Here is a 12,693-nt window from a genome sequence, read left to right on the forward strand (position 1 = left end):
GGAAGGCGATCCCTGAGAGGCAGATCCAGGGAAAGAGAAGGATGGAGGGGAAAGGAGAGGGCCCGGGTGCCCTGCCTGTGGCCACACAGACAGGTTTCCTTGGCCATCAAGCCAGAGGCCAGATTGCTAAGCTAATGAGTACGTGCTGCTGTGCGGCTGCTGTGCAGACTTGGACTTTAGTAAGTGAGGTCATGCCGGCTGCCCAGCCCTGCTATAATGCAGCTGTCAGGGCCCCGTGGGGAAAACTTGGGGAGAAATACGAGAAGCCTAAAAAGCAGCAAAAGGCCCAGTCAAGTGAAGGGAAATGGAATTACAGTAATGCTGAAAGCCGGCACACTGGAGGATTAAAACACTTTGTTTTGGAACCAGATTCTACTCAACCTGGGTTATTAAATTATTTATTGTTTGCATCCCCAGTAATGGGAGAGAGTAATGGGGGAAGCAGTGAGCCAGGGCAGAAATTGTTTTAATTATCAGGCACGTATGGGGGCCACCCTGAATCTAGCCCGGTGCTCCCCGGAGCACGGGGTTGAGTGAGGTGGCAGTGGGAAGCATGCTCAGCGCTTAGGTAGGTAAATCAGATCCATTCACAATAATAACCCGAAGACGGGTCGTGCGATGCCCCTTCCGGCCCACCTGAGGGACAGCTGCCCATTTCCCAAGGATGTTCTGGGACCACCAGCAATTCTCCTTTTAAGACAATTGGTGTACACGCTGATTGACAGCTCCTCTAACTGCTGCAGGAGCTCACATCCTGCCAGTAGCACTGGATTGGGAGTGAGGGTGGTGAGAGCCCTACAGGAGGTGGAGAGGGGCCAAGGACAGGGACGACTGCCTCAGTCCATTCTGGCCACTCCATGCGGTGACCCTCTGGGAGTCTGGGAAGGTGGAGTCATGATGATGAGGCAGGGATGATTTCTGATACTTGCTCTGAGTCAAGGATGGTGGCAAGCACTGTACTTCCATTCTTTGTTTGATCTTCACAATAACCCTTCTCAGTAGGGTGAGCATATGCATCATGGTCTGGAAAGGAGCGCTTTGATTCGGGCCCATTGTTTCTGAGTCATTTTTGAGGCTATCCCCTTTTGCTGTCAAAGGAGTCCTTATTTGAACCATAAAGAAGTATATCCATTTTTTCAGTTCCCATTGTGGCTCAGTGGGTTAAGAACCTGACTAGTATCCATGAGGATGCGGGTTCGATCCCTGGCCTTGCTCAGTGTGTCAAGGATCCAGTGTGGCCGCAAGCTGCCGTGTAGGTTGCAGATATGGCTTGAGTCTGGCATTGCTGTGGCTGTGGTGTAGGCCAGCAGCTGCAGCTCTGATTAGACCCCTAGCCCGGCAACTTTGATATGCCCCAGGTGTGGCCCTAAAAAGAAAAAAAAAATTATGCCCATTTTTTTTTAGGTGAGGAAGTGAGGCTTAGAACTTTGCCTAAGTTCCCCCAGCTGGTAAGAGGCAGAGCAGGTTTTATACTGGCTCTATCTGGAGTCTGAACTCATTTTTCGATTTTTGTTTTGGCCATGTCCACCCATGCAAAAGTTCCTGGGCCAGAAATCGAACCTGTGCCATAGCAGTGACAATGATCCTTAATCCTCTGTGCCACCCGGGAACTCCTGGAGTCTGAACTCTTTATGCTACTGCTTCAGGGCTGATGAAGAGGAAAGGCAGGGAAATGGGCTGGAAGGGGAGATTTCTGTGGTTCTTGCATTCCACTGACAGATAGCAAAATGGAATCTCCCTTTAGGGGCTGGAAATTGGAAATTGGGGGCACCCAGCTTAGGAAGCAGTTCCAAGATACCTGTTGACTGACTAGTTAACCCTAGGCAGCTGAGGAAGAGGGTCTGCCCTCCTAACTCCAGACCCTGGGGGGACTTGTTCAGCACAGGTGCCTAAGGAAGCCAGATAGGAAACTGGAAGCCAGATAGGAAACTACGTGTCCTTCTTGGCCAAGAGGTGACCCATGCGTGCCTGGCTCTTCTTAAAATTCTGTTGTTTGGACACAGAGCCAGGAATGTGAGCCTCTGGTTCCAATCTTTGGCCTCTGATCTGAAGCTACAAGAAGGGACAAGAAGAAAATCCCCCTCCAGTCAGGTGGCTGCCTTTAACACACAATGTCCCATCCCTTTGCCCTGGGAAAGGCTTGGTAGGCCTGGCTGCTGTTTGTGGAGGCTGCAAATCCGGCGCCTGAGAAATGCAAATTGTTGTTATTACCCTGCAAACTGTTGATGGAAAGGGTTGGTCCGGAATACCTTGCTTCCTTAATTAGAGCTGATCTTTCTTTGCCTGCAAATTTGGGGACTCTCCTGTTATTAATGACCTTTTTGGATCCATGCCCAGGACTTAGAGATATTGTCTTCCGATCCAGGTAATGAGGCTGCTACTGATCCTGAACAAATGGGGGAAGTTATTTAATAATTACTCTGCACTGTCTGTGGGTGACCTTTCATTTGTCGAGATGAGAGGCATCTGTTTATCATCACCCCCATGCGGAAGATTTTCATTTGGGGGGATTAGTTCTCTGGATGGAATCCATTTTGCTCTCTGCCTTAGTAGAAGTTTGCCATGAAAGGGTACATCACGCCACAACACGGGAGGCAGATGCATGAAGGGCTGGAAGTGGGAAGCTTTTCAGAGAGGCTGGAAACAGAAGTTCCTCTTAGCGTGTGGTGAATGATGGACTCCCAGGGCGGGTGGGCTTGTGCAACAGTGAGGTACACCAGAGGTTTCTGGAGGGGGGACCTTTGAGAGCTGGAGTTGGAGAGGAAGTGAGATGCAGATTCCCAGTGCAGACTGCTAAGAGGAAGCAGGAGGGGACCTTGGGTTTCCCCTTTTTTTGCACTAACAGTGAAAAAGTTCTGAACCCCATTCCAGTATGTGTTTGGCGGGGGGGGGGGACTCACCAGGCAGTTAGCTCAGTTCTGACACCACCTGCCTGCAGATAGCGTCAGATCCCATGGGTTGAGGGCTCAGTCTCACAAGACTGTCCCCCATCCCTTGACAATTCAGATGTGAATCACAATCCAGGTTTGTCACCTGCGATTCTGAGAACTCACCTCCCTGCGGTTCAGAGAGGGCTCTGTTAGGGCCACTTTTGGCCCTAGTCTCAGACCTTCCCAAGGGACACTGGGTGAAGTGACTAAATGTACTCAGCTTGTAGCCCCACCAACGAGCTTCCCTTCACCCATCTCACCTGTGCTTCTGATGGACCAGCTACAGACTGGAGGTTCCAATGACACCATCTTTGAGTTCAGCTTATTTGCTAGAGCAGCAAACATTTTGCTTACTAGGTGGGACTCAGAAGCATTTTGCTTACTAGATGACCGGTTTATTAACAAAAGGATAGAACTCAGGAAGAGCCCGGTGGAAGAGAGGTGTAGGCAAAGAACAGGGAAAGGGCTTCCATGCCCTCTTCAAGTGGGCTCCTCTCCCCGGTCTCCATGTGTTCACTAACCCAGAAGTGCTCCTCCTTTGGGGTTTTTATGGAGGCTTCATGACAACAACATGACTGATGAAATCCTCGGCCATTGGGGATTGAACTCAGTCTCCAGCCCTTTCCCTTCTCTGGAGGTCGGGGGCGGGGCAGTGGCGGGTGGTGGTGGGGGGAACAACTGAGAGTTCCAACCCTCTAATCCAGAGAGGTTGGTTCCCCTGGCAACCAGCCTTCCACCCTGGGTGATGGAGGGGCTTTCCAAAAGTTGCCTCAGTAACGTAACCTTTTCCTCATTCATCACTTAGGAAATTCCAAGTGTTTTTGGAATGCCAGAAGGGGACAAAGACCAAATGTATGCTTCTTGTTGTAAACTGCAACATCACACAGCGTGATGGGAGAGAAGACCTGGCCGAGATGTGGCTGATCTCACTCCGGGGAACTGAGCGGAGTCGTGGGGCACGCTTTCTGGGGAGAAGGAGCAGAGAGGCTCAGAGCTCAGCCAGGCTGAGTCCCTGCAGGCAGAAGTCCCTCTCTTCCTGGATCTTGAGGGGCCTCTGGAGGGCTTGGTAGAGAGTCTAACAGAGGGGTGATAAGGACCGAAGCCTGGAAAGGCAGGCAGATTAATTTGAGCTTCACAGAAAGCCACACACTGTTGAGTGTGGACTGTACCGTAAAGAACTTGGGGCCAGATGCTCACCTCGCTTCCCAGTGGCCACCCAGCCCATGCTTACACTTCTCCCTTAAGGAGCTCACCCCTCCTTCGTGTCCTAAGGCTTCCTTTCCATTTCCAGCCATTGAAATAAAATTCCTTTTAAAACATCTAGAAAATTCCTCTTTAAAACTTGTAGAATGTCCATTCTGTAATACTTTCCCACTGACCTTCGTTCTCATTTGGGGGCATTGATTTGTATCGGTCCACGTCCTTAGGACGGTCCTTTGGGTTTTGGAAGCGAGCCTTCATACCCACCCCGCACCTCTGGCTAACCATCCCATTTCTTCCTATGTTCTTCACAAGATATAGTTCCAAGTTCACCCATCACCCTAGGCACCCTTCTCTGAGCAAGTCTTGTTTTTATGTGTCTCTGAATATGAGAATACTCCCCAGTGCCACCAATGATCAATGCTATCAACACTAAGTCTGGTTTGACCAGCACAGAGTAGAACAGGTCTATCGCCTTCTTCCTTCTGGGAAATACTGTTTTATAATGCAACTTAAGGTAGGGAACTTTTAAAATGTGGGTGGTAGAAGGCTTTGTGAGCCCTTCAGAAGAATCAGTGGAAGGGATCTCAGAGAAACATAACATTTTTTTTGTGGGGGGGGGGCCTGGTGAGAGTTTCAGAGGAGGGGGCAGTGGGTGCCCCCAGCAGTGTTCGGAGCTCTGCCTTCCTTTAAGATGAGCAGAGCTGGGCTTGGGCAGGAGGAGGAGATGAGTGGGGAGCAGCTCTGGGTGACAGGACGGGGCACCTCTTGTGTGGGGGTCACTCTGAACCTTCTTTTGCAGACCAAGTCTTCAGGGGAGCAGGCCCTGTGCTTCCCCGCTTGAGTGGGCACCCCATGTTCACACCCCAGAATGTGCTGGACCTCCGCACTTCTAACCCGACTTCCTTGCTGAGCTTTGAGGGCAGGGTCCATATGTGTCTTTCTCATGATCCTTAATCCACAGTGCCTGGTACCAGGGAGGAGCTCTGTAAAAGTAAATGAACAAGGAAGGAATCCATGGATTCTAAACGGGCTTGCCCAGAGATTTCTGTTGGATTCCTGTTTGGAATCTCCTGTTACTTTCTTGCTTAGTTGCAACTATTCTCTCCAAATGCAGTGACCATTCCGCCCCCCCCCCCCAATTCATAGGAAAGAACCATAAAAACATACATTGTTTCTAGCTGAAGAGAACTTTAGAAATCCCCCTCAGTTTATTGAAAAGACTTTCCCCCATCCCCTTTCTGCGAAATCCCCTCACCTCCTTTCTTTCCCTATCTCAGCTCTAGAAAGCCATCCCCTTGCAAACAGCCCTAACTCCCTTTTCCTGTCTCCCTCTGCTGCATTCACCTGCAAAGCCCCACCCACTGCTGGGTTTGTTCCTTCTTCTCAAGCAGCTCAGTGTGTCTGGAACACACCTTCCTCCCTTGATAAAGACCAACTGACCTCCAAGGAGAGCACCCCTGGCCCCGCCCCACAATGAACTCTGGCAATGTGGCTTCCGCAAACTGTAGGACCAATCAACGGCTGCTCTATTTCTGTTGCCAATTTTTTATTTATTAATTTATTAATTAATTTATTTATTTATCCCTATTTTAGGGCTGTGCCTGAGGCATATGGAAGTTCCCAGGCTAGGGGTCAAATCGGAGCTGCAGCTGCCGGCCTATACCACAGCCACAGCAGCCCTGCCGGATCTGTGACCTACACTGCAGCTTGCAGTAACGCTGGATCCTTAACCCACGTAGGAAGGCAGGAATTGAACCCCGCATGCTCAAGATCACTATGTTGGGTCTTTACCTCACTGAGCCACAAAGGGAACTCTCTGTTACCCATTTTAGAAGCTTTTTTTTAAAGACATCCACTTGAGTGACTTTGAGTATCTACTCTCTAGGCTTGGGCTGGAAATCATCTTAGGGATCCGATGGTCTTGTACCTTTCAATGTTGTTCCCTTAAGTGGAAAACCTTCGTTCTACAAAAAACCATTGTTTATAAACGAGATGAGTGAGGCGCTGCTCTGGCTGAAGAGGGCCAGGGGTTCCCTGCTTGTGCGCCCCCATCACTCCTAAGGTGGTTCCTGTTTCTTAGAGCTTTGACAGAATCCATTTGAAATGACTCTTTTTTTTTTTTTTTGTCTTTTGTCTTTTTGTTGTTGTTGTTGTTGCTATTTCTTGGGCCGCTCCCGCGGCATATGGAGGTTCCCAGGCTAGGGGCTGAATCAGAGCTGTAGCCACCGGCCTACGCCAGAGCCACAGCAACGTGGGATCCGAGCCGCGTCTGCAACCTACACCACAGCTCACGGCAACGCCGGATCGTTAACCCACTGAGCAAGGGCAGGGACCGAACCCGCAACCTCATGGTTCCTAGTCGGATTCGTTAACCACTGCGCCACGACGGGAACTCCCTGAAATGACTCTTTAGCCTGAGCAGCTTGTGGAGTTGAGGACACCGAGGTCCAGAGAGGTGAACAACCTGCCTGAGGCCACACAGTAGACCCCAGACTCTGAATGTTCACTCTGGGGTCCTTTCTACCAGAGAGGGGCGCCTCTTGCCCTTTTCGGCCTCCCTAGGTTGACTCTGGCTTATGGCGGGCTGTGCTGTGACTATCATCGCCTCCTCTTTGGACCCAGAAGGTCAGTGTCCCTGGGGGACAGAGGGGCCAGCCATCCTGGGGCCACATTCCCCAGCACGCAGGCCCTGCCACCCCCCACTCCACCTCCGTCCGTCCTTTCTAGGGATCGCAGCATAAAGCCTCTTACAAAACTGTCTTCTGAGGGCCCCTTGGCTGTCCTGTTTGTAAAACTATTCACAGTCAGCCTTGCCTTTCATTTCCTTAATCTTAAATTGCATCAAAAAGGGAGAGATTAGAGGTAAAACCTCAATAAAAGACTGAACAAAAGCCTGCTCCCACATTGGATTCTCACACCTAGCTCTGCCTTGTCTCCCCTCCCTCTTGTCTGACAGACTGAGTGTATGAACCTCTATTTTTTTTGAAAACTTAGATTAAAACACTATTTAGAAAAGGCCTGCAAGTTTGAAGTCACCTCTGGTTCATACATTAAACATCAAATGTACATTAACTGTGAATTATGGTCATGAAAAGTAAATCCTTTAATGCCGTTTTCTGTGTTCCACCACTGAAGCTTAGCATTAATGGCCTCTTAGCAGCTCTGTCAATGGGTGGACTTCTTATTTTCCAGCTCTCACCACCCTGGAGGCTTCCCTCCCTGTGCACCTGTAAACATACAGCCGTGGGAAAAGATTGTAGGGAAGGTTAAGCTCAGAAGCAGATCCACTTGGGTGGTATGAGCCATTGATCCCTGATGGGCAGGTGGCCACACCTTGTGTAGAGCACCACTATAGCTCTTTTAAGACCCTCCTGGCTCGGTTCGGTTCTGTTGGCCACATTAATTTCTAGGGCTGTCATTGTTAGGAGGTGTCTAAGTCATATGCAGATCAAGCTATTGATCAGAAATCCTGGCAGTGGAGACACAGAGTTGCACCCAAAGGGCTTCTCTTGAAGAATAGGCACCGTCAGAAGTCAGGTGTTGGGAAAGCACACCTGTGATGCACGGCCATCCTTGGGTCTCGGTGGAAGCCCTGTTCTTGCATTTCTGAGCCATTTAGCACTTTCTGCAGAACCAGGATGAGCCGAACCTGGCAAAGAGCAGGGGTGATGTATATCCTAAATGCTTATTCTTAGAAGAAGGATCTTTTCCCTCTGAACAGCAGGAGCTCTCCGTGTAGGAGCAAAGATGCAAACCACCTGCAAAGGCTTTTGCTCTAATCTGATCGAAAGCCTGGGAGGCCAGAAACCTGCTGGCACAGTGGACAAGCTTTAGCAGGTTTTGAGACAAAATTAGGAAAGTCAAAATGAATTACTTCTTCTCCCCTCCTCCGTTAAGAGACAAGATTAGATAAAGTTGAGATAATGACGGAAAACGATTTTAAAAGACATTGAATTGCATTTCAGTGTTTATGCACCTTTAAAGCTTGCACTAAATCACACACATTATTTAAATACATTCTTTAATATTTATGCTTTGTTGTTTTAATAAAGACTTCTATTTTTAAATAAAATGCATAATTAAGTGGAAGAGACTATTTTCCTCTTTGACATGCTTAATCATGCCTCTGCGAAGCCTAAGTTGTTCCAATTAGAAAGTCCAGACACCACCATCTACCATGCGGCAGCTTGCACTCAGTAGGTCCTCAATACATACTTAATGATGAGTTATCATGTGCCTGACACTGTGTTCAGTTCTGGGGAAACAAAGGAGAGAGAGGGAAAAAAAAAGAAAAAGACCTGGTTCCTACGCTAATGGAGCCAGTGATACAATGAGAGAGTCAGACATCAGTGGTATAAACGAGGGAGAGCTTATAAGATGAGATCACTAGAGGAGGCATGGGAGCACTCTCTGATGAAAAGTCATCCCAAAGGAGCTTGTCCTAATAAGCTGGAGCAGTGGAGAGTTACAGGAGGGCTTCTGTGAGGAGGTGATGGGTGAGCTGGGATCTGGGATCAAGTCAGAGATCACTGGGTAAAGAGAGGGCAGAAGAATCCCAAGCAGAGCAAGTGGGATGAGCAAAGCCTAGTGTAGCAAGCAGCATGGTGGGGTGTTTTTGTTTTTGTTTGTGTTTTTGTTTTTTTACTTTTTAGGGCCACACCCAGGGCATATGGAAGTTCCCAGGTTAGGGGTCGAGTAGGAGCTAAAGCTGCCGGCCTACACCACAGGTGCAGCTACGTGGCATCTGAGCCGTGTCTGCGACCTACACCACAGCTCATGGCAACTCGGGATCCCCAACCCACTGAGCGAGGCCACAAATCAAACCTTCATCCTCATGGATACTAGTAGGATTTGTTTCTGCTGCACCACAGTGGGAACTCCAGTGTGGTGTATTTTGAAGAACTAAAAAAAAAAAAAAAAAAAAAATTAAGGATGCCTGGCCTGGCCAGAGCATACCCTGTGCAGTGGATGGAAGTGCACGGGGAGCTGACATCCAGTCCTGCTCCACTCGCCAAGCTCGAGTCCCATGAGCAGCTGCATCAGCCTGGAGGAAAGGGCATGTTTTTCCAGGTGGGCTGCTGCCCAGAAGGGGCACCTTAGTCTAATTCCCTCCAGAGTGCCCTGAACGCTCTCATCCTGGTGGCTGGACCACAGCAAGGGAGGAAGAGTGAGACCCGGCAAGGATGCAAAGGCCAGACACCCAGGACGTGAGCTCCCCTTGGTGGGCCTTTATCCTTAGGACAATAAGAAGCTAATGAAGGGTTTTCAGTGTGTATGTGTGTGATGAACTGATTTGCATTTTGAAAAGATCACTCTGGTTGCAGGGTGGAAAACTGATTAGAGGGGCATCAGAATGGAAGGGGGTATAATTTTGGGTAGAAGTTTATGAGTTTGGTCTTGGACTATTGAGTTTGATATGTTTTGCAAGCATCCTGGTGGAGCCGTCAGGTGGGTGGTAAGCTCAGACAAATTGCATGTATAAAAATTTGTAGTTGTCATAATGTGCAGACATTGGCTACAGGGTATGTAGCAACTTAATCCCTGAGTCAACAGGGAAAGAAAGAGAAGGAAGCTAACTAGAGGCGGTGGGGGGACTAGTGGCGTCCATCCCAGTGGTACGTTAGGCTCTCAAGGGTAAGCTAGTAAATCCAGCTTAGCCTGAAGAGGCTCTAGGCAAGATCATGGTCATGGTAAGTTTAGTGTCGACACATTACTTCTCCTGCACCAGGTGGTGGCACTTTGGACATTGCAGCGAAGATCCAGGGCAAGGACTGGGGGTGGGTTGGGAATTAAGATACAGTTCAGTTTATTTGGAAAAGGACTGGTGTAGCACAGATAAATTGGAAGTTTCCAACGCAGACACAGGTGACAGTTCCAGAAGAGGATTAGAGGGCAAATTCAGAACTGGACAGAATCCAGCCATGCTCATTAGGAGGTCAAGGTGAACACTGGTGGGAAAGATGGATCTCCGTGGATGCTAAAAGCCTCAGGGGGATAGCTCTGGGCCTGCTGAGTACCCAGGTTAAGGAAGCAAGACCAATTATAGCCCCTCAACTGCAAGTGGGCTTGGGCCTCTAATGGACAACTGGGCTTGGCTAGGACAGAACAGGGCCAGTCTGAGTCTGCAGTTGAACATTTTTAGTATCTCCAGGTAGGCAGGACTAGAGAGGGCAGGAGCTCTAAAATCAGCGACTTTGTAAATATAAACCTATAAATTATGATAAACATCAGATCCTCTCTCTTTTGGGTCAGGTGCCAGGTGTTCTTGTAGTCCAGCGAATTCTGTGTGATGGAGCAATTCCTCACCAGTCTGGGATAAAGTTTGCAGGGTAAACAGTTGGGGGTCACCTATCCACTAAAGAGAAGGCCAGGATGTAGAATCTTTGAGTCAGTCCTGCTCTTTCTCAGCTGGCAGGACTTAAACTAGATATATTCCTATTAATAATGATGCCAGGCACTCTGCGAAACATTTTATGTGAATCAACTAATTTAATTAACTCAATAACCTCACAATACCTTTGGGAGGTCAGTTATTGTTCACCACACTTCAGAGCTAAGGAAACGGATGCATAGCAGAGAGGTTAGGTTTCCTGTCCAAGGTCACATGACTAGTAAGTGTTCCAACCAAGAGTCAAGTCCAGACAGTCTATTCCAGGCCTTCAGGCTTATTGTCTATCTTATGCTGAACAAGATGAGAAAATCTACAGATTCTCAAGGGCTGTTTCATAGAAATGGTTTCAACCTCCTTGAAATTCAGGAGGGGTGACCGGAGATGGAGGGGATTGTGGGATAGTTACCCTGATGTCTAAGAAGTGAGCTTCTGGGGCAGGAAGGTTGCCACGCTAGAGGAGGGGGCAGGGCAGATGAGCCTGGTCATGAAATCAGCCCCCCACCCCAGGCCACATCCCCAGGTCTTGGGGACATGGCAGCTTCTACTTCTGGATCCCTACCATCAGCCTCCCTGGTCCCCAAGAAACAGATGTGGCCACTGCATCTGCATTGATTGCTCAAGCAGTAAGAGGTGGTAGTGTATTGCACTCATCTCTTTTTTCTTAACGTAATTTTATTTATATAAGAGTATTGTTGGTGTGAAGTGTTGTGTCAATTTCTCATCTCTTCATATAACAACCTTGAAACTGTAGCACTGTGTCTATTCTTTCCAGAAAGCTCTCTCCAGAGTGGACCACAGAATATTGACATTTACTGTAGCTGTTTAGAGGGAATGAATGAACTACGTGGCGGTTTACTGGTGCATAGCTTAGTGACAACACAGGACTTTGGCTTGACACCCAGGTCTGCCTTCTCAGTTCTGACTTGGATCACTCCAGGCATGCTAGGAGAATATTTTGCATACCTTGATTCCAGAGAAAAACAAAGTTCTTCCTGGTTGGTTTTTCTCCTCAGGCCAACCCCCTGGGCAGACAGTCTCCTGGTATAGCCCAGCTTCCTTCCTTTCTTGGCAGAATCTGCGGCATATGGAGGTTCCCAGACTAGGGGTCTAATTAGAGCTGCAGCCCTTGGCCTATGCCACAGCCACAGCAACACCAGATCTGAACTGCATCTGCGACTCACACCACAGCTCACGGCAATGCCAGATCCTTAACCCACTGAGTGAGGCCAGGAATCAAACCTGCAACACCACAGAGACAACACTGGGACCTAATCTGCTGAGCCACAACGGGAACTCCCAAAGCTCATTTTCTTTATGAAATGTATCTGCCCCTGAAACATCATGTTTCAATGAGAGGCAAGATCTGCCTGGCTACTGAGACGTCATTTACTGATGGCCAATGGTGTAAAAAAGACTTGAGGTCACTCACTGAAAGTCCTTATCGGGTTGGACTTTGCAGGCCGTCCTGGGAACCTGGATGGCCATTCTCCTTCCAAACTCCCATTTCTATTTATCCTTCATCTTCTTTTAGGTGAACTGATTCCATCAAAGACTGAGAACAACAAACTGGGATTAGATACCGTTTGGGGTGCGTCTGAAGAGTTTGGTGCTGCCGACTTCTTTTCTCTGCCAGTAAAAATTAAGGGAAACCCCGTGAGACGGAAGAGTTCATTTGTCCCTTAAATGAACGAAACATAATATGCTGTTGGAGAATGTGAAGAAAAGAGCCCTGAGAAGATACCCTCCAAAAGGGCACCATCGGTAGCACCCCAAACATTCCTCTGAGTTTCTCTCTTTTGTCCTTGCCATGCCCCACACCCAATGGTCCATTTGGCCCAAGGAAAAAAAAAAAAAACAAAGAGATTCCACTTCCTCTTCTTCTAATTCCTTTACGAAAGAAAGGCTCTGCATTTTTAAAAGGAACTATTCTAAAAATGAAAGAAGCTAAAAGGGAAATGAAAAAAAAGGGAAAATGCACAAGCATATGCAATCTAAAAATACAAGTATTTGTGCAATAAGTCGTGAAAGTTATTGGGCAGAGAAGTCCAGCTTCACTCCAAACCCTGATTTAGGGGCCAGTCCGGAGTCCCTCTTTTTGATTCTTGGATTTTCCCTCTTGTCCTTCTGGGATGAAGTTCTAGTCATTTTGGTGTCTGGACGGCTCTTATA

At 48.4% G+C, this 12,693-nt stretch overlaps 1 non-coding gene across 1 annotated transcript; it reads right to left on the bottom strand.

Moving 5' to 3' along the window:
- Nucleotides 1-2,800: 2,800 nt before the first annotated feature.
- LOC146399870 (Nuclear RNase P) lies at nt 2,801-3,179 on the bottom strand. The gene has a single exon (XR_014816937.1).
- Nucleotides 3,180-12,693: the final 9,514 nt, after the last annotated feature.

Source organism: Sus scrofa, chromosome 9 (genome assembly GCF_054392235.1).
Source record: "Sus scrofa isolate SSC_HxYL_T2T_F1_AM1 chromosome 9, Sscrofa_HxYL_maternal_Yorkshire_Landrace_v2.0, whole genome shotgun sequence".
In the NCBI taxonomy this organism is placed as follows: Eukaryota; Metazoa; Chordata; class Mammalia; order Artiodactyla; family Suidae; genus Sus; species Sus scrofa.